This window comes from Cupressus sempervirens, chromosome 5 (genome assembly GCF_028749045.1).
Source record: "Cupressus sempervirens isolate cs-2001-9-10 chromosome 5, ASM2874904v1, whole genome shotgun sequence".
NCBI classification, from domain to species: domain Eukaryota; kingdom Viridiplantae; phylum Streptophyta; class Pinopsida; order Cupressales; family Cupressaceae; genus Cupressus; species Cupressus sempervirens.
This window is the reverse complement of record NC_143122.1, coordinates 767,064,958-767,087,073: the sequence shown is the minus strand read 5'-3', so window position 1 is coordinate 767,087,073 and position 22,116 is coordinate 767,064,958.

Sequence of the window (22,116 nt, the reverse complement as noted above, 5' to 3'; positions counted from 1 at the left end):
AAAATGAACAAGTCCATCAATCAATTCCTCCTTCACAAATCTACAAATAACCAATCAACATTTTCTCTCATAGGAATAAACTGAATAATAATGTAACCCACAAATAGGATCTACAACTTATCACCATAATCCATCTTAGTGACAAGAGCATCAAACTCTAAAACCATAGAAAAACATGTAGATCCAAAATCAAATCCATGTCAAGAACAATATGTAAGCCTTCACCAACACATCCCAAACTCCCAACACCAACAATCTCATTGCTCACAACAAGATGCTCTACAATATATAACTCATCACCAGAAGTAACCTAATATCCACAACCAAGTGTTCTACAATTTCCATCTCAAACTCAACCAACTAATCATGAAAACCAATATCTATCCCAACATTGACAAGATTAAGAATCTCTTTAGCAACAACCATGAGTTACTCTACAGGTTTTGAATCACACTTCACAAATTGATCAACAAAATGAACTTCCACCTCAACCTTGGCATGTGTTCTTCTCTCTTGAACAAGTCTTCTAACCAACCAAAAAACTTGCTTCCAAATCGATAGACTCCAACTCCATAAATCTCTATGAAACTCAAAAATCCCCTCCTTAACTCAATCGATCAAACTAGCTTCCAACCAAAAAAACATCTCTAGAATATCCTTCTCCAACACATCATAGAGATTTGAAATCATCCCAAGGTCCAATCTTCTTGGACAGATCTTTCAAGATCTTCATAAACTCTTTGCAAAAAATCCACCCACACACCTTGTGATAAACACAAATTATTTGCAAGTCAAATGCAACCTGCCACCTCACACAAACAACCAAGAATAAATCACAAGTCTAGGAACACGGATTTGCAATACACCTCACACAAACTCTCTACAATCATGCTCCAACAAGATCAACCTTCAATCTTCAAACCATTAATCCATCTATAAGTCCTCTACAACTATAAGTTAGAACCATGATCTGCCACCTCTAAACCAATATATCTAGGACTCCAAAAAGAAAAATCCACCACAAGATCAACCAGATCCAATCTCAATAAGATAATCTCCACCCTAGGTCCTAGTGCAAACTTCCTTGATTTCAGTGAACTGTCTACATGCTCAAGAAAACCTTCACACTGATACCATTTGATAAATTACAAGGCAAGAGAATCTCAAAAGGAGTAAATAACCACACAACAAAAACACAACACAAGATATAAGATCTGATACCAAACACAACTCTTTATTCATAAATAAACTAATTACATGCAATGGGTCAGGTTGTAAGGTCTTCCCGATTACGACCAAATACAAAGCAAGTAATTATTCTATAAGATGCCTCAAGATACAATACAAACCCTAGCTAGTCTAGATCCATACTCTAGTAAAAATCCCCAAGGAAAATCTAAATTTGTGCTCATAAACCACCAAGAAATCTCCTTGTTTCCCAAGCTGTAGCTACTAGCTCTTCTCAAACTTTGCTCCTCTACTTCATCCTCTTCTCCAAGTTGGATGATTATTACCTAAGAATCCACAAGACCCCATACTTACACCCAACTAAGAAAAAAATCATCTTAGCAAGCTACAAATTAAAGAAGCCCTTACATTAAATACATGTTGAGCTACAAGTCAGACTTTAATAGATATTAAATACCAAACACCTTAGAAGGCTTACAGTACTTATTAAATACACATAAAACAAATAACCAAGACCCAAATAGGTCCATACAAACTCCCACGATTGACTCACATCACAATTTCAATCCTCATGCAATAAATACACCAAAATAGTTGAGAAAAATTATGAGAACTCTATCATGCAAGCCACACTATCGAGCATCATAGCTAAATACTGTCAAGCTCCCACAAGCATTGTCAAGAAAAAGTGTGTGTCGAGAAAATTTATATGTTGATCCCCTTTAGTGATCGAGCTCAACAATGGCTGAGCACCTCAGTCAAAACTTTTCCCAGTAATGGTTGAGCATCCACCCTTCTTTGACCGAGCACCAAACTTCTCCACCAAGCCCATTCAATCAAGCCTCCAACTAAGAAATACCACAAATTTGGCCAAGTATCTCCAGTCCTCCATAGAAAATGCCAAAATCTTCAAGAACCTTAGATGCCCTTGCATCAGTAGTTTTAGCTAACAATTATGCAATATTAAATACAAATTCTAAGTATGGCTTAAGGTACTTTAGCTTTGGATGCTTGGTATGCTTCATGGGTTATCCTCAAATCTATGTATTATTACTTTGTCACGTATCTTGTGAATCCTTTTATGGATTATGCACAATCCTAAAGAATGGATTCTTTGTGTAGACCTTCAATTTGGGAAAATTGCATTCTTGAGATTGGGGTTTTTTCTCCATTACACACACATTTGCTAAATCTCAAATATGGCTAATACATACAACTTGCTAAATCTCATATATGTGTAACATATCCATACATATATGCTACATCTTTATATATGGGTAACTTGTACATGCTCACTAAATCCCATATATAGGTAACACAATCAAGCACAACATGTTAAGTCCTATATAGTGCTAATGCATTTTTGTAGGACCATGCCAAGGTAATACAAAGGACATTGATCTATGGATTGGAACTTCAATAGGTTGACTAGTGGGTTACCATCTTGTTAGACTAGTCAATGCCAATTTTTACAAGATTCTCTTCTAGTGATTCACAATAGGATGGCCACCCTACTGGGCGAGGTAATCACTTTTCTCTCCGTTCTCTCTTTTTCTTTCATGTTAGTAGAGATAGATCCTAAAGCTATGTTATTAATGATGTTGCTCTTGCATTTCTTATGTCATCATTTATGCTCATGTTATATCTTTCCAAATATGATATTAGTGGGTGAGACATTTCTTTAGTTGAGGTCTCTTTCACTGGTTGATTTGGGTTAATCTAGTACTAACCCTTTTTTGTGTCAAGTTATCTTTTTGATTTTGTTTCATATTTATTTGGTTTTGCACCCTTTTGCATGGATGTGGAGTTAGAACTCTTGACCTTGGGGGCTTGTTCCCTTTGACTAAGTTATGTTCTATCTCGTTGTGATTCATCGATTTCTTTTCTTCTTCTTCTTCTCTCTATATCATCATGAGTATGAGTTCACCTACACTCTTGCTAGTGAGGGCTAAATATATCATCTTAAATTGGAAGAACCTCAATGTGATGATGGTTTAGCACCCATTTAATTTGATTTCATCATTCATTTACATTTCTTCCTCTTCTCCTTTCTCCTAGGCAAAATAGGGATATGACCTAATAGATCCTCTTTAAACTCCTATTATCATAGCATAAAGCTCGAAGTATGAACTAAATACCTATGACCTCCCTTTCCTTTATTCAATCACTTGAAATATATTTTTCACACTATAACAATAATATCTCATATTTTGCACCTTCTTTTTTGGATCTGAAACCTATTTCAGGATCTTGAGAGAATCCCTAAGAGGTTATGGTCCTTGGTTGGGATAGATGTAGTGCGTCCTTGCCCAAATAGAGACATAATGAGTCCCTTCTAGGCCAATCAGGGATGCATTGTGTCATACGAGAGTATTTAATTCTAAGCCCTTTATAAACCCATCCATTTTCCCTATTTAGCATATGACGCACTCACAAGATCAAGCATTCTATCATCCATCATGCACTCAAGCTCTCAAGTTCTCAAGAATCATTCAAGCATTTAAGGCATTCATCCAATCTCTACATTGAAGATCACAGATTCATGTATTCAATCTATTGAAGGAGTTTATGCTAGATCTTTCATAGAATTTTTAACATTCAAGATCTCCCTTCATACATTTCAAGATCCTTTGTTGTATCTTCTACATTCATCCTCTCAAGATATACATTTATTCTACTTCCATTCCTAAGGTAGTTTTCAAGCACATTCATTCATTCAGGTTTTGGTTTCACTTTGATCTCCATTCCTAGGTTTTTTTAAGTTGAGTCAATGTTATTGCATCTACATACTTGATTACATTCAAAATTCAAGAGCATATTCATAGTTTTACATTGCTTCATGTTAGATCTATTTTTACTAGTTGCTAGTATTCTTTGTTTTCTATCTCAATTCATGGTTAATTCCTAAATTTGGGTTGACAAAGGCAACCAACACACCCACCCCCACCCCCCCCCCCCCACCCCAATCAACAAATAAAAACCTTTTATTTTGTAGGTTTCCAATCTTAGAAGGGTGAACATGTTGTAGATTCAAATACCTTTTTCAACTTTTCATCATTATTCACAATTACAGAATTGAAATCAAGCTCGGACATAGTTGATCAGGGATGCACTAGTCCCTTGCTTCAGGAGAAAGTCACCCTTGTGCAAAAGTCACCCCTATCAAATCGTCAAATGATTTCCGCCTTTTATCTGTCTCATTGTTTTTAGCTTTAGGTTGGAAAATTCACCCCTTTTGAAGGTCATTCAATAAGTAATTTTTTAGGTTTGTATATTCAATCTACCATCTTCTCTTTCTTACCTTTCAATCTTACATTGCATATCTAATTGCTTAAATTCTTTTAAGGTAGAGGTGAGAGGGAAGTAAACCAAAGTAATTCATCCTGTTGTATTAGGTTACAAATTAATACATCCTTTTGGTGTTGATCAAACCTATCTTAAGAAGTGGATCTTGATTTTCCCCAATCATTAGTTGTTAGGATGGATTTGATTTGATTTTCCCCCTACACACATATATTCTAATTTAATTTTGGTCTTTCATTGTACTCCAACCCTCTATATAAAGGCTTTCTCATTTTATTTGTAAACTTGTGTTGAAGAATTGATGCAAAACTAATGTCAAATTTTCTCTACTTATCGTTGTTGTGTTTTGTATGGTGATTATTATAATCAAGTTTGTGTTATTGCATGGTTGCCTTCATCCTTGTTTAATGGTTTTCATTTCATGGTGTTGAGTAAGAGTAGAATATAATTAGCTTCAAGTAGTCAGTTGAATGAGAGTAGCTGTGAATGCTTACTTGTATGACTTGAACCAATCAAGGCCACCAAATTCTTGTTGACTGCAAGAATTACCTCATGTGGTTAACTGATCAATGATAATAGTTAACTTAGATCAGCATTGAATCCTTTTTTTATGCCAACATGGTGGTATTAGGGAGGAAGTATTGATTTGAAAATATTCAAAATACCTTAGAAGCTTGACTAGGTGAGATAAGTCATGGAAAATACTCCATATAGTAGAGGGAAAATAATTCACACTTAAGAGTGGGATTAGGAAATCAAGTTAAGTTTAAACTAAAAGGATTAAGAGTTTGAAATCCAAATGGATGATATATTTTTATTAGATATTTTGAAGCCATTTTCCAAAGAACTTAAGAAATATCGTAAGTCCCCAAAGGGTTTACCAATATTGTCACATCATTTTAATTGAGTGAGTGTCCATAGTTAGAATAATTGTGAAGTCATTGTATGATCTTACATTTCAAGCTTATCATGAGAGATGACATTATTCAAGAGAGAATTAATTGATTAAAATTTCATTTCAAAATGTTGGATAATTGATTATGCATGTTGTAGTGGAATAAAAATCACATCAACACAACCCCATTTGCATAATCTTTAGCAAGTGGTGTGCTAAATGAAGCATTCATTATAATCCCCCTTAAGCTCATTAATTGATAAGTAGGAGGTATTTTCCACAACAATTCAAATTGTGATATTATTTTTGAATTAAAAAGTAGCCAAAACAAGTGGGTTGACCCATTAAACAGTCAAAGTGGTGAACCACTAGCAGATTACCACCAACCAAAATTACCCCCTACCACTTTTAACACAAAAAAATTGTTTGAAAACACATCTAAAAGAGTATCAATAGCCATAACAAAACTACTCCCTATACTAGAACTTATAAAACTAAGAAAGAAAGAAAGAAAAGGCACTACAACCTTAAACCCAACAAAGTTCTATTAGGATTAAACCATAAACAGAAATAACAATTACATGCAAATATAACCAATAATAGAAAATAATAGATCACACAGAAAGGAACACAAGACACCAAGATTTAAAGTGGTTCACCCAATCCCTGGGCTACGTCCACCAAAAAACAAGTTTGATATTATTATGACCCAGTGATAATAACTTGATTACAATTTGTAACCCCTTATAGCTCAATACCATTGCAAGAACCAATTTTGCATCACAACTATATAAAAAAATCCCTAACCCTAAGCTCTTTTATACAAGTATTTTTACCGCTTTAGGGTTATAATTAATAATTACATGTCGGCCCAAATTTTTTTTTAGGGCAATGTCCCAAGCCCCAAAGAATTTATGAAGTATGTACAGTACTTTCCTAATCAGTCACTACAATCTAACAATCTCCCACTTGGGGACTAATCAGGCTCCACACTAAACAACAATCTCCCACTTAGAGACTGATCCTGTAGATATGTTGCTACTCCATGAGGCTCCCACTGGACCAAACCACCATGGACTCTAGTATTCTTTTATTCATGTTTAGTCTAGAAGACCAACTGAAGCTGAAGAGGAGTTCAACTTCTCCCTTGTTACTACCTTTGTCAACATATCTATTAGATTGGCATTTTTATGTATCTTCTTCAACTTTAACTAGCCATCCTCCAAACTGACCGAATGAAATGGTACCACAACTGTATGTGCTTGGTCTTTGAATGCAAAGATAAATTATTTCCAAGATGAATGGCACTTTGACTATCTGTAAACAAATAATTATCCCTTTGAAGGTGTCCCAATTCTTTCAATAAGATCTAAAGCCATATCATCTCCTTAGCTTCCTCTGTAGTAGCTGCATACTCTACCTCTATGGTGGATAAAGCATCAACCTTCTATAACCTAGAAACCTAGCTCACGTCTACCCCACCAGCAGTAAAGACATAACCTATAGTACTCCTCCTGGTATCAATATCTCCTTCCAAATCTGAGTCAACATAGCCCTGTAAATCAGTAGTAGAGCCCTCCAAAGTGTAAACACTTATTAGATGTTCCTCTCAAATATCTGAGAATCCATTTGACGAAATTCCAATGCTCAATTCCTGGATAGCTCATATGCCTACTAACGACTCCCACTGTATGTGCAATATTTATCCTAGTACATACCATAGCATACATCAAGCTTCCCATAGATGAAGCATAGGGTACCTTGGACATCTCATCCTCCTCTTCTTGTGTCTTAGGACACATCTTCTTTGTCAACTTCAAATGACTAGGTAAAGTTGTGCTGACAACTTTGGCTTTCTCCATAAAGTAACGTTGCAACAACTTCTCAACATAATCAGCCTGAGATAGCATCAATTTTCTTTTTCTTTTTACTATATCTACAAATCTTCATACCAAGGATTTGTTTTGCTGCCCCCAAATCCTTCATAGCAAATGCATGTGCTAATTGGAATTTCATCCCCTTAATGTGATCCATGTGAGACCCAGTTACAAGCATATCATCAACATATAAATGTAAAATAATGTAGCTATCATCATCTAACCTCTTAAAATAAACACAATGATCTAAATGACACCTATTGTATCCATGCTCATGCATAAAACTATCAAATCTCATATACCATTGCCAAGGTGCTTGCTTCAAGCCATATAAACTTTTCTTCAATTTGTACACTAAGTTCTCCTTACCTTTGACCACAAATCCATATGGCTGAGCCATATATATCTCTACATTCAAATCACCATGAAGGAAGGTTGTTTTAACATCAAGCTACTCTAAATGAAAATCTTTAGTAGCCACAAGACTTAAAACAATACGGATAGAAGTCATCTTAACAAAAGGAGAAAATATCTCATCAAAATCAATGTCATTTTTCTGTGCAAATCCTTTCACAACTAACCTAGCTTTAAATATTTTCTTACCTCCTTCCTCTTCTTTCAACCTGTAAACCCACTTATTCTGTAAAGCTCTTTTACCTGTAGGAAACTTGCATAAATCCCATGTCTTATTCTTCAACAAAGAGTCCATTTCATCTTTCATTGCGGACTCCCACTGAATCTTAGTATCCACCTACACAACTTCATTATAACATTCAGGTTCACTAGCATCAGTAACTAAAATTGAATACAAAGAGGGAGAGAATCTTTCTGGAGGTCTAATTTTCCTTTTTGACTATCTAACATTCACCAGTGTGTGTAGTATTTTTTGTTGCGGTTGTTGCACATCATGAGGAATGGCTGGAACATCAACATGTGGAGTATCATCCAGCACTACATAATCACCTTCTTTCTTCTCATGTCACTGCAATAGATCTTTGTACAACACTTTCCCATTGAATATGATATCCCTACTTAAAATTTTATTATTTTCAAAATCCCAAAGCCTATAACCAAATTCATTAATGTCATATCCAACAAATACACATTTCTTTGACTTAGCTTCCAACTTGGTTCTATTTTTAGAATTTATGTGAGAAAATGCTTCACAACCAAAGGTTTTGAGAAAAGAATAACTCACCTTCTTACCAGTACATGCTTCCTCTGGAATACCATAGCCCAAAGGAGTAGAGGGACCTCTATTAATCAAATATACAATGGTATTGATAGCCTCTGCCCACATGTGTAAGGGAAACCTAGCATGTAACCTCATGCTCCTTGCGCGCTCCATTATAGTCCTATTCATGTGTTCATCCACTCCATTTTCCTATGGAGTCCTTGGAACAATTTTATGTCTACAAATACCATTAGTGGAGCAATAATATTCAAATTCACAACTGCAATACTCACCACCATTATTAGATCTGAGACATTTTAATTTCTTACAAGTCTTATTTTCAACCAAGCATTTCCATTTCTTAAAACTTTGAAATACATCAAATTTCTATCTAAGGAAATAAACCCATACTTTTCTAGTTGTGTCATCAATAAATGTAACATAATAATGAAAGCCAATAAGGGAAGACACCTGAGCTGGTCCCCATACATCTGTATGCACAAGCTCTAATTTCTCCTTTTTATTTTCCATCCCAATCTTTACAAAAGTCACTCTCTTTTGTTTTGCATACACACAACTTTCATAGAAATCCATATTAACACATTTTAGACCTAGTAAAACTTGCTTTGAATGAAGTACTTTCATACCTTTCTCACTAATGTGCCCAAGTCTATTGTACCACAATGCTGTATCAGAATCTACAATAACTATTTGTTCTCCCTGGTCAACTATAGCAATTGTTCCTAAACATTCATTTTTCTCTAAAACAATTAAAGTAGAAGGAACAATATGACCTGTACAAAGATATAAAGTGCTTACTTTCACACCTTTTGCTACTATAAGGGAACCTTTTGAAGCCTTCCAATTTTTATCATTAAAAGTAACTACACAACCCTCATCACTGAGTTGACATACTGAAATTAAATTTCTACTCAGCCTTGGAACATGCCTTACCTCATGTAGAAGCCAATGATTCCCATTCTACAACTTAATCTTAATTTTTCCCTTTCCAACAATCTGACAAGGTTCATTATCCCCCAAATTAACAAGCCCAAAATCCCCTTAGACATAATCAATGAAATGACCTCTATGAGGTGTAGCATGAAATGGAGCACTAGAATCTAAAACCCATGAATCATCAACACTTTCTAAAGACAGAAGCAAAGCACCCTCTTTGGATTTGTTACTTACCACATTTGACTCCTTGTCTCCATCTAGTTTATCTCCTTCATTTTTCTTTCGATTCCAACAATTTTTCTTTTTATGACTTGGTTTCCCATAGTATGAGCAGTCATTTAGTCCTCTCAATTGAGACCTCCTCCCCTTTGACTTTCCTCTTGATTTCCCACGATTTCTAGAATTACTTCCTCTCTCAATCGTTATGCCCCTACTTTGTGCATTCAAAGTAGTTCTTGATGTAGATCCACATGAAGATTTCCTATGGGTTTTCTCACTCAAAGTAACACCGATCACATCATCATATTTTAGAGTACTAGATATAGGAAAAGAATTACTCATAGTCATTACCAAGCCATTCTAGCTTTCAGGAAAAGAACACAAAATCAAGAGAGCCCTAATTTCTTCTTCAAAATTGATACCCACAGAAGATAACTAACAAGTAATAGTATTAAACTCATTTAAATGATTTGCAACAGATCCACCTTCTACCATTTTCATATTAAATAAACACTTCACGAGAAATACCTTGTTTGAAGTGAAGGGCTTTTCATATAGTGTCACTAGGGTTTTCATCAACTCTTCTATTGTCTTCGCTTTTGTAATGTTAAATTCCACCGATGGTGCCAGGCATAATCCAATGCTTCCAAGTGCCTTTCTATCCAAAAGATCCCATTAATCATTAGACATTGATCCTCAATTCTTGGATTTTTCTTCTAATGGCTTCCATAAATCCTTCTAATAAATATAATCTTCCATTTGCATATTTCATAACTGGAAGTTCTGCCCATTAAACTTGTCAACCCTCAACTTACCCTTGTCTACCATCGCTCCCACTCAACCGTGAGACTTTCCTACAAAGGACAACTAAAAAAAAACTTCACTCTGATACCACTTGTTAGGATTAAACCATGGACAGAAATAACAATTACATGCAAATATAACCAATAATAGAAAATAATAGATCACACAGAAAAGAACACAACACTCTAAGATTTAACATGGTTCACCCAATCCCTAGGCTATGTCCACCAAACATCAAGTTTGATATTATTATGATCCAATGATTATAACCTGATTACAATCTGTAACCCCTTATAGCTCAATACCATCACAAAAACCAATTTTGCATCACAACTATATAAAACAATCCCTAAGGTCCCTAAGCTCTTTTATACAAGTATTTTTACAGTAGTTTCCTGATCAGTCACCACAATCTAACAAGTTCAATAGCTAGTAGAAAAACAACATAAAAGCCAAGAGGAAAGAGCCCTAAGGTTTCTTGGCATCCTTCCTCCTTAGGAGGATTTTAGCTCAATCTTTCACAAGAAAGTCAAATAGCGTATTGGAGTCATCATTAGCTAAATCACCCTCCTAATCTTCTAGCAGATGTAGCGTAGTAGTAGCAACATGCATCACCTTGAAAAAAAAATTGGTCAAGAGATGCACTCTTTCCTCCAAAACATGAATTCTTTCCTATAATTCATTGCCAGCCATCTTCCAAACCTCCGCAGTGACCTACTTGTCACAATGGTAGCCATCAACCTACACCTTAATGACATCTTGCATAATTGGGGGGTTCGGTATAACATTATCTTTGGATGAAACCCTTATAGGAGAGGATATCATAATAGGGGAGGGCACTCTACCCACAATTTTAGGGAACTGGTCCCAAGTTAAGTCCACACATCCCAAACCAATGGTGGTTGAAACATGCATCATCTCTTTTCACCCATTAATCCCACCTCCTGAGCCAGACCTTGAGAAATTAGAAACCTCCACTTCCTCCTCCTCCATGTTCCCCTCACCAAAATTTGAAGCCTTCTCTTTAATCCTTTATTTAGGATAGCCCATGTCCTTTGAATCTAGCTCCTCCTCTTGTGAGGCCCCAAATCTCAACTTCCTTTTAGCATTGGATTTCACAATCTTCCCTGACCTCCTCCTACCACCTATCCCCTTGTCCTCTAATTCCTTTGGTTCCTTCTCTTTCCCTTTATTACCAGAGGGGGTGGGCTTGGACTCAACAAGGGACTCACTAGGAGAAGGTTGTGGGGTAGGGGCACTAAAGCCTATGATCCTAAGGGGGACCTGTTGGGGCCGAGGGTTAGGGTGAGTAGGAATATCAATCTCAACAATCCTAGAGGATACCAAAGCAAGGTGAAATTGATAAAGTCAGAACATTAGCCCTTAATGCAAAATGGTATAATTCACTCCCTTCCTCATTGTTTCTTTAACATTAGTAACCATATAAATTGTGATATTATTAATAGGATTCAACCATGTAGTCTTTGATTCAAACTCATTGACTTGTATTTCTTCCTCTCTCATTACAATGACTGTAACACTTAGAACTCATTGCATCTACTTGATGCTCACAAAGATGAAGCATCCACACTTCTTAGATGGTTACTCATCCCAATAATGCTCATAGAGGTGAAGCATCTAGACTTCCTAGGTGGTTGTTCATCCTAGTACCTCTCCAACTCAAGTGTTCTTAACTATAGAGTTTACTACAAAAAGGTTAAGCCCACTTTGCTTGCATCCCCATTTTTAAAAAAAAATTCTTTGCAAGCATTACCTAGATGTAATTAGTGCTAAGTGTTCTATTCATTCTCATGAGAGATAGGTTCTTGTGAGCAATTACTCATGAAATGTGAGCCAATGATTTTGACTCAAAAACCACACAATTGAATCTTGATAGTCATATTACAATTTGAATTGCTATAGAGAATATCTCATACTCATCAATTGATGAGCTTAAGGTCTTTACAATAAATGGTGTATAAAGTGCAACACTTGTTAAAGGTTTTGCAAATGGGCTTGCAAACAAAGTAGACTTATACTTGGAGAAAACTTTGTGGTTAAGCACCCCTTGAGTTGGAGTAGTATGGGGATGAGTGACCTCTTGAGAAGTCTTAATATTTCACCTCTATGAGTATCGCCTAGATGTAATATATGCTAAGAGCTCCATTCATTCACATGAGAGTTGGGTTCTTGTGAGCCATTACTTGAGAAAAATGGGTAAATTAGTTTGGCTCAAAAATGACAAAGTTGAATACTAGTAGCAATATCATAATAATAATTATTCCAACTTGCACTATTCAATAAAGATGAGGATGTAGTGGTTATTTGACATCTATTAGCAACACTTAAGGCTTTGTAAATGTGGTTGCAAGAAAAATTGATTTTAACCTTGTAGTAAACTTTATGATTAATTGCACTTGAGCTGGAATAATATTGGGATGAGTAGCCCTCAAGAATTATCGATGCTTCACCTCTATAAGCGTCACCTAGATGTAATGAGTGTTAAATGCTTAGTTCATTCTCATGAGAGCTGGATTGTGGTGTACCACATTTCTTATAAAACATGGGTCAATGAATTTGATTCAAAATCTATAAAGTAAAATCTTAACAACAATATCACAATTTAACTTACCATGGAAAATATCTCCTAATTACAATATTATTCCCAATTTTCATTTTCCATTCTAAAAACATTTCAAGCAAATTTCTATCAATTGAAAGATTAAAAAATAAACCACTCTTATGCTATACTAAATAGTTAGATTTTTATTTTTATTTTTATTTTTTCACTAAAAGAGGGGTAAAAAATTTATTGAATATCAAAGATAGCTAAACAACACAAGAAACAAAGAGAACTACATAGCTTTATCCTGGTCCACAAGTTGATCCAGCATCTGAGATAAATTTAGCCAGACAATCAGCCACACCATTCCACTCACGAGGGATATGCATAAAGGACATAGAATCCAGAGAATTGCATAACTGAATGATCTGTTGAATAATTAGAGCCAAATGCCAATCCACATGTACAAGGTTCCTATTATGCAATAAGTTCACAACCACCTATGAGTCAGTCTCACAGATGATTCTTTTCCAGCCACATAGACAACACTGTTCCACTGCAACCAAGATAGCCAAGGCTTCCATGAGGTTATTAGTATGGTAACCCTTGTATATAGAAAACAAAAATTGGATATCACCAGAACTATCACACCCAACTCCCCCAATACTATTTGTGCTAGGATTTCCCTGAGAAGAGCCATTAGTGTTGATTTTGAGAGTACCTGCCACAGGAGGAGACCAACGTCCCTAACGATTAACATGCTGAGGGTGTTGCTTAGCTCTATTCCCAGAGCAGGTGTGGGGGATCGAAGGAGAGTAACCCTGAAGAGGAAAGGAGAGGCGAGAATAAATACCAACATAAATAGGATCCAAACCCCCACCAATGTCACATTTGGCAAGGAGTGTTTCCTGAAGAGAATTAACAATTTTCCCCCACAGGAGCCTGATCTCAAACTGCAAATCATGAAAGATCCTTCTATTCCTCTCAAGCCAAACATGCCATAAAATAAGGGAAGGGCCGATAGTCCAAGCAACTTGAAGAAAAGAAGTCTTGGAAGGGGAATGGCCCAAATGGTCCCAGAATTTAGATCCCCATACACTCCACCAGAGGTGCCAAATCTGTTTGGAAAAGGGGCACTAGAAAAAAAGGTGAGATACAGTCTCTTCACTATTGCGGCAGAGAACACAGATGGAAGACCCTTGGAAGCCTCACTTGCAAAGATTATCCCAAGTGAGACAATGATTGTAAACCAAAATCCAGAGGAAAAAGTTACACTTAGGCCATGAAAAACTATTCCAAACTTTCTTCCACCAAGAGACCTCCACCTCACCAAAAAGTTTCTTTGTCAGTGCAAGGTACCCAGAAGAAATAGAATACTTTCCAGAAGAAGCACCTCCCCAAGACAAAACATCAGGTCCCTACAATGAGCTGCACTCCCTAGAAGCCAATATCTAAGATAGTTCCAGCTGATCTCCCAGTGAGCCACCTAGAGGCCAATCAGAAGAATTCTTCCATCTATAACCCACAGCAAGGCCCAGGTTAAAAGCCTCCTTATAATGAGCCACTTTATTCCATCAAACAAAAAGGAAAGAATCACAAAGAGCCTGCAAGTGAGGATGAGAGGAAAGGAGAGGAGGATGCCCATTCCACGAATCACTCCAAAATAGAGCCCCAGTGCCTCTGTTGCATATCCAAAATAAACTTCTCTTCACCAAGTGAGCACCAATCTTGAGGGTATTCCACACCATAGAGCCTCTTCCCTCAAGAGAAAATCGAGAAACTACTGAAGTTTCAACACTAGGTAAATACTTGTGTGACTGGATACAGGCCCAAAGCTGAGACTGACTAGTACACCAATGCCAATAGAGCTTGGCAACAAGAGCTTGACTGCATAAGATAGTAGACCAAAGGCCAAGGCCTCCTTCCTTTTTTGGCCAAAAAATAGTATCCCAATTGATGAGGCTCCATTTGGTATGTTGCAAATTGCCACTCCAAAGAAATTGGTGAGAGAGGGCATCAAATTCTTTAAGAAAATACACCGAGGTAGCCTGAACCATGCTTCTGTATATGGGAAGAGCTTAAATAGTTAGATTAAATTAGAGATAAACTTGCCAATAAAATAACTTGTGGACCTTTTGGCAAAACATAATAGAAAATCTTAGAACACATTTCTATTTTCTATTTGACAAAGCATATTGAAAGCTGTTAAAAGGAAGGTTTATAAAACCAACATTAAAAAAGCTGCAACCCCCAAAATGGGAAGTTTGCAAAGCCAACGTAAACAAACATGTAGACTAGACCATGCATTATGAATTGGATCCATACACAACCGTAACTTAATAAAATAAGTTCTCTAAATGCCTATTAATACTTCAGATAACTCTAGTTTATTATTAAAAGAGCCAAAAATTAAAAAGAGAAAGATACGTTGTCTATGATCAAACATATGCACTTCACTTCAATCTTAGATCTGTTGAACTGCAATCTTTGAATTACTAAGACTGCAATGCTAGAGGAAAAATAAAATATGATTAAAGCAGATATTACCAAAACTTATAATCAAGTTAAATAGAAATTCTAAATAAATTTATTGGTTTTTCTAGTTAAGTTGTAAAATTAAATATTAATTTGAAGTTTGTAAATTGAATCATGCAAGTATTTTTCTTTCTTTTGAAATATTCAATTTTCAATCTTATAATCCAAGAAACAATTCTAAGATCTCATAGATTGTTTGATCTTGTAAAAAATATTAAAAGCTCTCATTTAATTTCAATCAAAAAAACACAATATAACATTTTATAAAAAAATCTATAACTATTTCTCTAAATTACCTCTATTATTTCTTTAAAAAAAGCTGCAATCACAATTCATAAATATGTTCCATCTTTCTGTAGTTTTGTTGATTTGTTCCTCTTTATAAATCCTCATTGCACTTGTAATTAATCTTTATTTTTTAAAAAAAAATTACTAGTATATGTTACATTATTTCTAAGCATTTCTTAAAATTAGGCTCATTAATTTTTATTTCTAATGAAGTGCAATCCCTCACAAACAAATATAAGATCTTTTAAATACGTCATGAATGGCAGAAAATTAATGCCTGCTTGCTTTGATAGTTATGTTGTCAAGTACATAGTACTAGAATGTCACATCTCATCAAATAATCACATTACGGTTTAGTTTACGATTTAGCCATTGCCTGATTCTAAAAATTCTATAATAGATGTAAAATTTGTGAGTATTTAAAATAGATTATAAAAATTCTTTAGTAGATATAAAAATTTGTGAATAGTTAAATATAGCTTCTTGAAATAACTAGTAAAATAAATAGTTCAAAGGAAAGTCATAAGATCGAGAACAAGTTTTTATATAAAATGAATATAAACTATTTTATTTTTCATAACTCCACCTAGAACAAAGATCCTATGTGGTATTCAAGTAAACCTTTAGCCATTGGTAATATAAGGTCACAAGTTAATATTTGATTTAATAATTTTTAATGTGTATTTTCTAGTCTCATAAATATTATTTAAATATAGTTTTGTCCAAGATTATCCTATGCTTCTAGATCTATATTGATAGATATGTGATGTTTTTAGTTACAATGAAAAAAGACGTACATAATTTATATTAGAAATAATTTATATCATGACAATTATTATCAATATTTATTTATATAATTTCATTTTTAAAGTGTATATATATACTTCAAAATTTTGTATTGCTTTGATTAAATTAATTTAATTTTGAATCAAAAGTTCATACTTACTTGAAATGGATCATTTGATTCTTACATTTGTTGTGTTACATTTAAGTAAAAGTTCATAATCTTCAAATGAAAATATTTTTTTAAACTAAACTATTTAAAATGAACAATTTTAAATTGGTTTGAAAATAAAAATTCAATTAGTTTCAATAGTTAATATCTAATAAAATATAATCATATTATTCAAATTATAAATAACACAAATTTTCTATAAAAAAATTATGAAGTACCTTTTTTTTTGTCTTAAAAACTTATATTACTTATTTAAAATTTTATTTTGAAAGTGTAAGATTTGGAGTGTCAACATATATGAAGATTAGTAGTGTTTCACTTTTGTGTCTAATAAAAGATCTATATATATGTCATGCCCAAAAAAATTAGGGCAAAAACACACCAACAATTTTTTTAAAGGTAATAATAACTATGTTTAATACATACAATCCATCAAAAACGATGTGGATAAATGACAACATAATAAAGTTATTTTTTGAGTCACAAGCTCTAGGCCAAAAAAAAGAGTTTGTTTACATCTCATGATGATGTAGAGTTGGTATCCCAACTCACTTCATGGGTTTGAAACCCTAAGTCTTATTGCTACAGGAACACTTAGGTTGGGTCAATTACATTGGTTGATCAAACTATAATTTCATGTTTAAAAAAGTGTGATATCATATTCGAGGAATATTTGATTAGTAACATAATTTACTTAGGTTTGATTTGATATCTTTACACTAATTCATAATACTAGTTCAATCCCCTATGTGTACTAATCTACACTTTTAGGTTAACCTATCGACATACTAGTATTGAGTTCCAATTGAAAGCTAAACATATGAGAATTCAAATAACATGTATTATTATGCATTAGGTCAATGATGTAATTAAAATCAACTCCTAACAACAACCCTAAACAATTACGATGTTGTCTATGCAATACTCCCTCAATAACCCTTCAATCCTTTAACATTATAAATTCTACATTAATTTAAAAATATCTTTACAATTACTACAAAATATTATTAAAATAATTCCCTTAATAAAATAATATATAATTTCAATAATATTTGTTGATTAAAACAATTTCTAAACATAACCTTTGCTTCTAACTAAGATACCCATAATTAAAAACATACTATTGCTAAGACACATTACTAAAATACTTTCCTTAATAAGATAATATAATTTCCACAAATATTCTATTACAAAATCTAAATCTAGACACATAATTCCTCTTTAGCAACCATAAGTAGTTTTTAACTATATACTCTTTATTAACACCAATAAATCTTTAAACATGATAGTTTTTCCAAACGATAGTCAACTTACACATCGTAATATCCTTCATGATACTTATCCCTCTTATTTAAATCCTGACCACAATTCAAACATAAACAACACTACTTAATACCAAAATATCAATATCAATATTTTCTACTCAACAACCTTTTCATAACAAAATCTAATTATGATTAGTATATTACTAACCCAAATTTAATATTTAATAATTCTAACTTAACATTCCTAAACTACTTACTAACTAACTTTATTAACTATACTAAACTTTATTACTAAAAAATCAACTTAATTAAAAATAACCTACATATATTCCATACATTACCAACCCCTAAGTCTTACCTCCCACCTAAACTAGGCCACTACACAACTCATCTCCCAAGTATTGTGCGTGCTTATCCAAGTCTAACCACACTTACACAAGGATTGACATGTACTTTAAAATGGGGCGGCTTGGAGTACGCATGAAACAAGGAGTGCCCTTTATAAAAAGGTAATTTTAAAGACAAAGGTAAGTGCATAAGTTTGTAGGTAAATGTTTGGTTTTAAATTAATTTTTTTGCTGATCTTTTTTCAGCAATTCATAAATCACCATGGATTTTGGATGGATGGAGGGTTGTTAGAGAAAAAGGTTAATTTAATTTCATAAATTAAATTAGCTTTTCTCCCTTCTTAAAATTTTGTTTTCTGCCTTTTTTGCTTTCTCTATTTAATAATTAATTAGTAATTATTAAATAGCTTTCACTTTTAGGTTACCCTTTTTGGGTTTCAATCTCCTTTTATAATTATTGATCTCTTTGTAATTTAATTATCTTTTCTTCATCTGAATATACAATTTGCATGTTTTTCAGAACAAACCCTTGCCTCTTCTTGTCTTTTTCTTCTCTGTGATAAGTTTTCTACATGTAGGTATTTGATGGCTTTGTGGATTTGATTTGCATATTTTCTAAAATCCTCCATGGTATTAGAGCCAAATCTATTGTAGCTTATTTGGTATTTGGAGAAAAAGAGAGAACAAGGGTTTGACGGATCAGATATGGAGTTTTTTGGGTATTTATTGAGAAAGTAGGGGGGTCACTGATTTTTGGAGTAGTTTGAGGCCAAATGGACATCATGGATGGATCCAAAAGGCATCAAAATCCCTTTTCCCATATAAAGTTTGTCCATTTCAAACAATGTTGATCCAAAAGGAAAATTTCTTTTTTTGACAGGGCCATACGACCTTTGCACGTAATTTGAGATGCCAAAAATTTAAAAAAAATTTAAAAAATTGTTTTGCAAGTTTTAACCTGTGATAGTTAACTAACTGCAATGAAACTATTGTGGTTACCACTATGGTCATTGCTTAGTGGCTTACACAGTAGCTCCTCAATAGCCCCAGTCTGCAATAGATAGCCGCCCAACCTGCCACTCGGTCGCCTCTCAGTCAGCAATGCAGGTTTTTTTTTATAATTTTTTTTAATACATTTTCAGGGGCCTTGTCAATTTTTTTGTCATCACTTGAGCATACAGATGTAATTTTTTTAGACTGTCAGAAGCATCAAAAAGTTGGTTTTGAGACAGAGATAGAGACATTGGTGTAGGAGTTTTCTAATTTTGGTGTAGTTTGGTTTCTTGTTTTGGTAGTCAAAGTTGGATGTTTAGTTTTCATTCCAGAGGGCATATCTTGAGCGTCCCATCTCCTTTTTTTGAAATTTTATATTTTTAGAAATTTGGTTCCATCTACTTTTCAAAAATGCTACAATTTCTTTCAGATTCTAATCCATGCTCTTTCTATCATGTTTTTTGCTTTGTTGCACTATGGTGGATATCTATGTTGTACTATCTGTTGTACTAGCTTTTTGCCCTTTCTAATCATTGTTGATATCATTTGTAAGCATTTTTAATGAAAAACACTGATATAAAGTGCCACTCCTTCCTTTTTGGGATCTTTTTCATCATTGTGATTTATTGTATTCACACTACATTATAAAGTGTCATGGAGGGATAATTGTTTTCCTTTTAGTGCCCTCTTCCTTTTTCAAGTGAGTGTCCCTTCCATGACCTTAGCCCCATGATGTGTCAATGACACATGCCTTTATAGGTGTTTGTACCTCTTTCTCACTCTCAATGTTCTTGGTTCTTTCTATTTTGCAGGAGATTTTTGGCCCACTTTCTTAGTTTCTTGTCACCTCATCCTTGTCTACATTTGGGGGGGGATGGGGGGGTGTGCGGGGGGATGCAGGGTTCTTCTATTGTTTCTAATGCTTCCTTGGTTTGTTGGAGTGAGTTATGTATTTAGTATTTGATCCTATGTACTAAGTGATTGTAGTGGCTAGATAATTATGCATTTTGGTGAGATGGATCATCTACCATATAGACACTCTTGTTTCATTCCTACTTTGGTTGCAACCTTTATTAGTTCGATTGATCAGCTCTTTAGGTTTTTTTTTTTTAATGCCATCTATATTTTTTGAGTTCAATTGTTTGCCTTTGTTTGCCTCCTGATTCAATGCAGATTATAGTCTTTTCTACTTGGTCAGGTCCTATTTTAGATGAGGTTTTATAGATCAATAGTTTCCTTTTGATAGAGTTTGTGGCTTCTTCATGCTTCAATGGTTTTCTTCATGTTCACTCTTTATTCCTTTTTTCTAGAACATTTCTCTAGTTGGAGGCTTCTGTAGTCCCTTACTAGGTTTTCAACTATCTCTTTTTGGAGTAGAGTTTTTCCCACTAGGTTTTCTTTATTTCTCCATTTCACAAAGATTTTGTTGTGATTGGGTACCTCATTAGGCCTTGTTGTCGGGACCCAAGTTTGCTTTTAGCATTGCATTGTAGTTTCCTTTCTCTTTCTGCATTGTTTCTTATCTTAAGGGGGGGTGTTAAAGAAAAAGTTAATATAATTTCATAAATTAAATTACCTTTTCTCCCTTCTTAAGATTTTTCTTTATGCATTTTTTTCATTCTTTATTTAATAATTAATTAGTAATTATTAAATAGCTTTGACCTTTAGGTTACCCTTTGTAACTTATTAGGTTACCCTTTTCGGGTTTTGATCTCCTTTTATAATGATTGATCTCTTTGTAATTTGATTATCTTTTCTTCATTTGAATATACAATTTGCATATTTTTCAGAACAAACCCTTGCCTCTTCTTGTCTTTTTCTTCTTTGTGACAAGTTTTCTACATGCAGGTATTCGAGGGCTTCATGGATTTGATTCACATATTCTCTCAAATCCTTCAGATGGGTGGTGTGGGACCCACTCATCCCTCCAAATTGTTTTTGACATATATATTTTTATTTAGTTGTCTTAAAGGCTTTGAAAGTGAATATTAACTAAAAGGGAGATATATGCCCAAGTTTATTTTATCCACTTTTCTAATATAATATATTTTATTAATAGGGAATATTTAAGGGAATATCTAAGATTACACTTTTTGAAGAATTTTTTTTGCCCATACATTTTCCATAGATCAATTGTGCTCTCGAGGAAAAAATGTATGGGTAACGTGCATTTTGAGGGGATTTCTTATTCCTTCCATAGAAAGCATTACATGATTTTTTTTTATTAGGTGAGTATTGAGAAAACATAAGGATAGCATAATTTTGATGTGCAAAATTGAATTTCCAAGGGGCTTAGAAAATCAATTTAACAATTTAGGAAATTCATAGATTAAATGAATTAGTTCTTCTAGGTCTTCATTCTCTTAGAGACTTATAAATGGCTCTATTCATCCAGAATTAAAATGAACAATGAAATAGATTAATTAAATTGAGTATTGATGTAATCATGAACCTTAGGATCCTATCTTTATTTGGTTTTAATACCTTTATGCACAAACGACAAGCTTACTAATGTCAATCTTCTATTTTTATTGTAGTAATTCAAAATTACAAAGGGATGGATTTTCAATATGATACAAATCAATATTTAACAACTGCATCTGTTATTTCCATTTACTAACAATAATCACAATGAGAGAACTATTAAAATATTATAATAATTCAATGAAACTTTTCTCCTATAAGGAACTATCATTTTATTAAAAACCTAATTCAAAGACTCAATCAGGAAAGAATTAGGAAACAAAACCCAA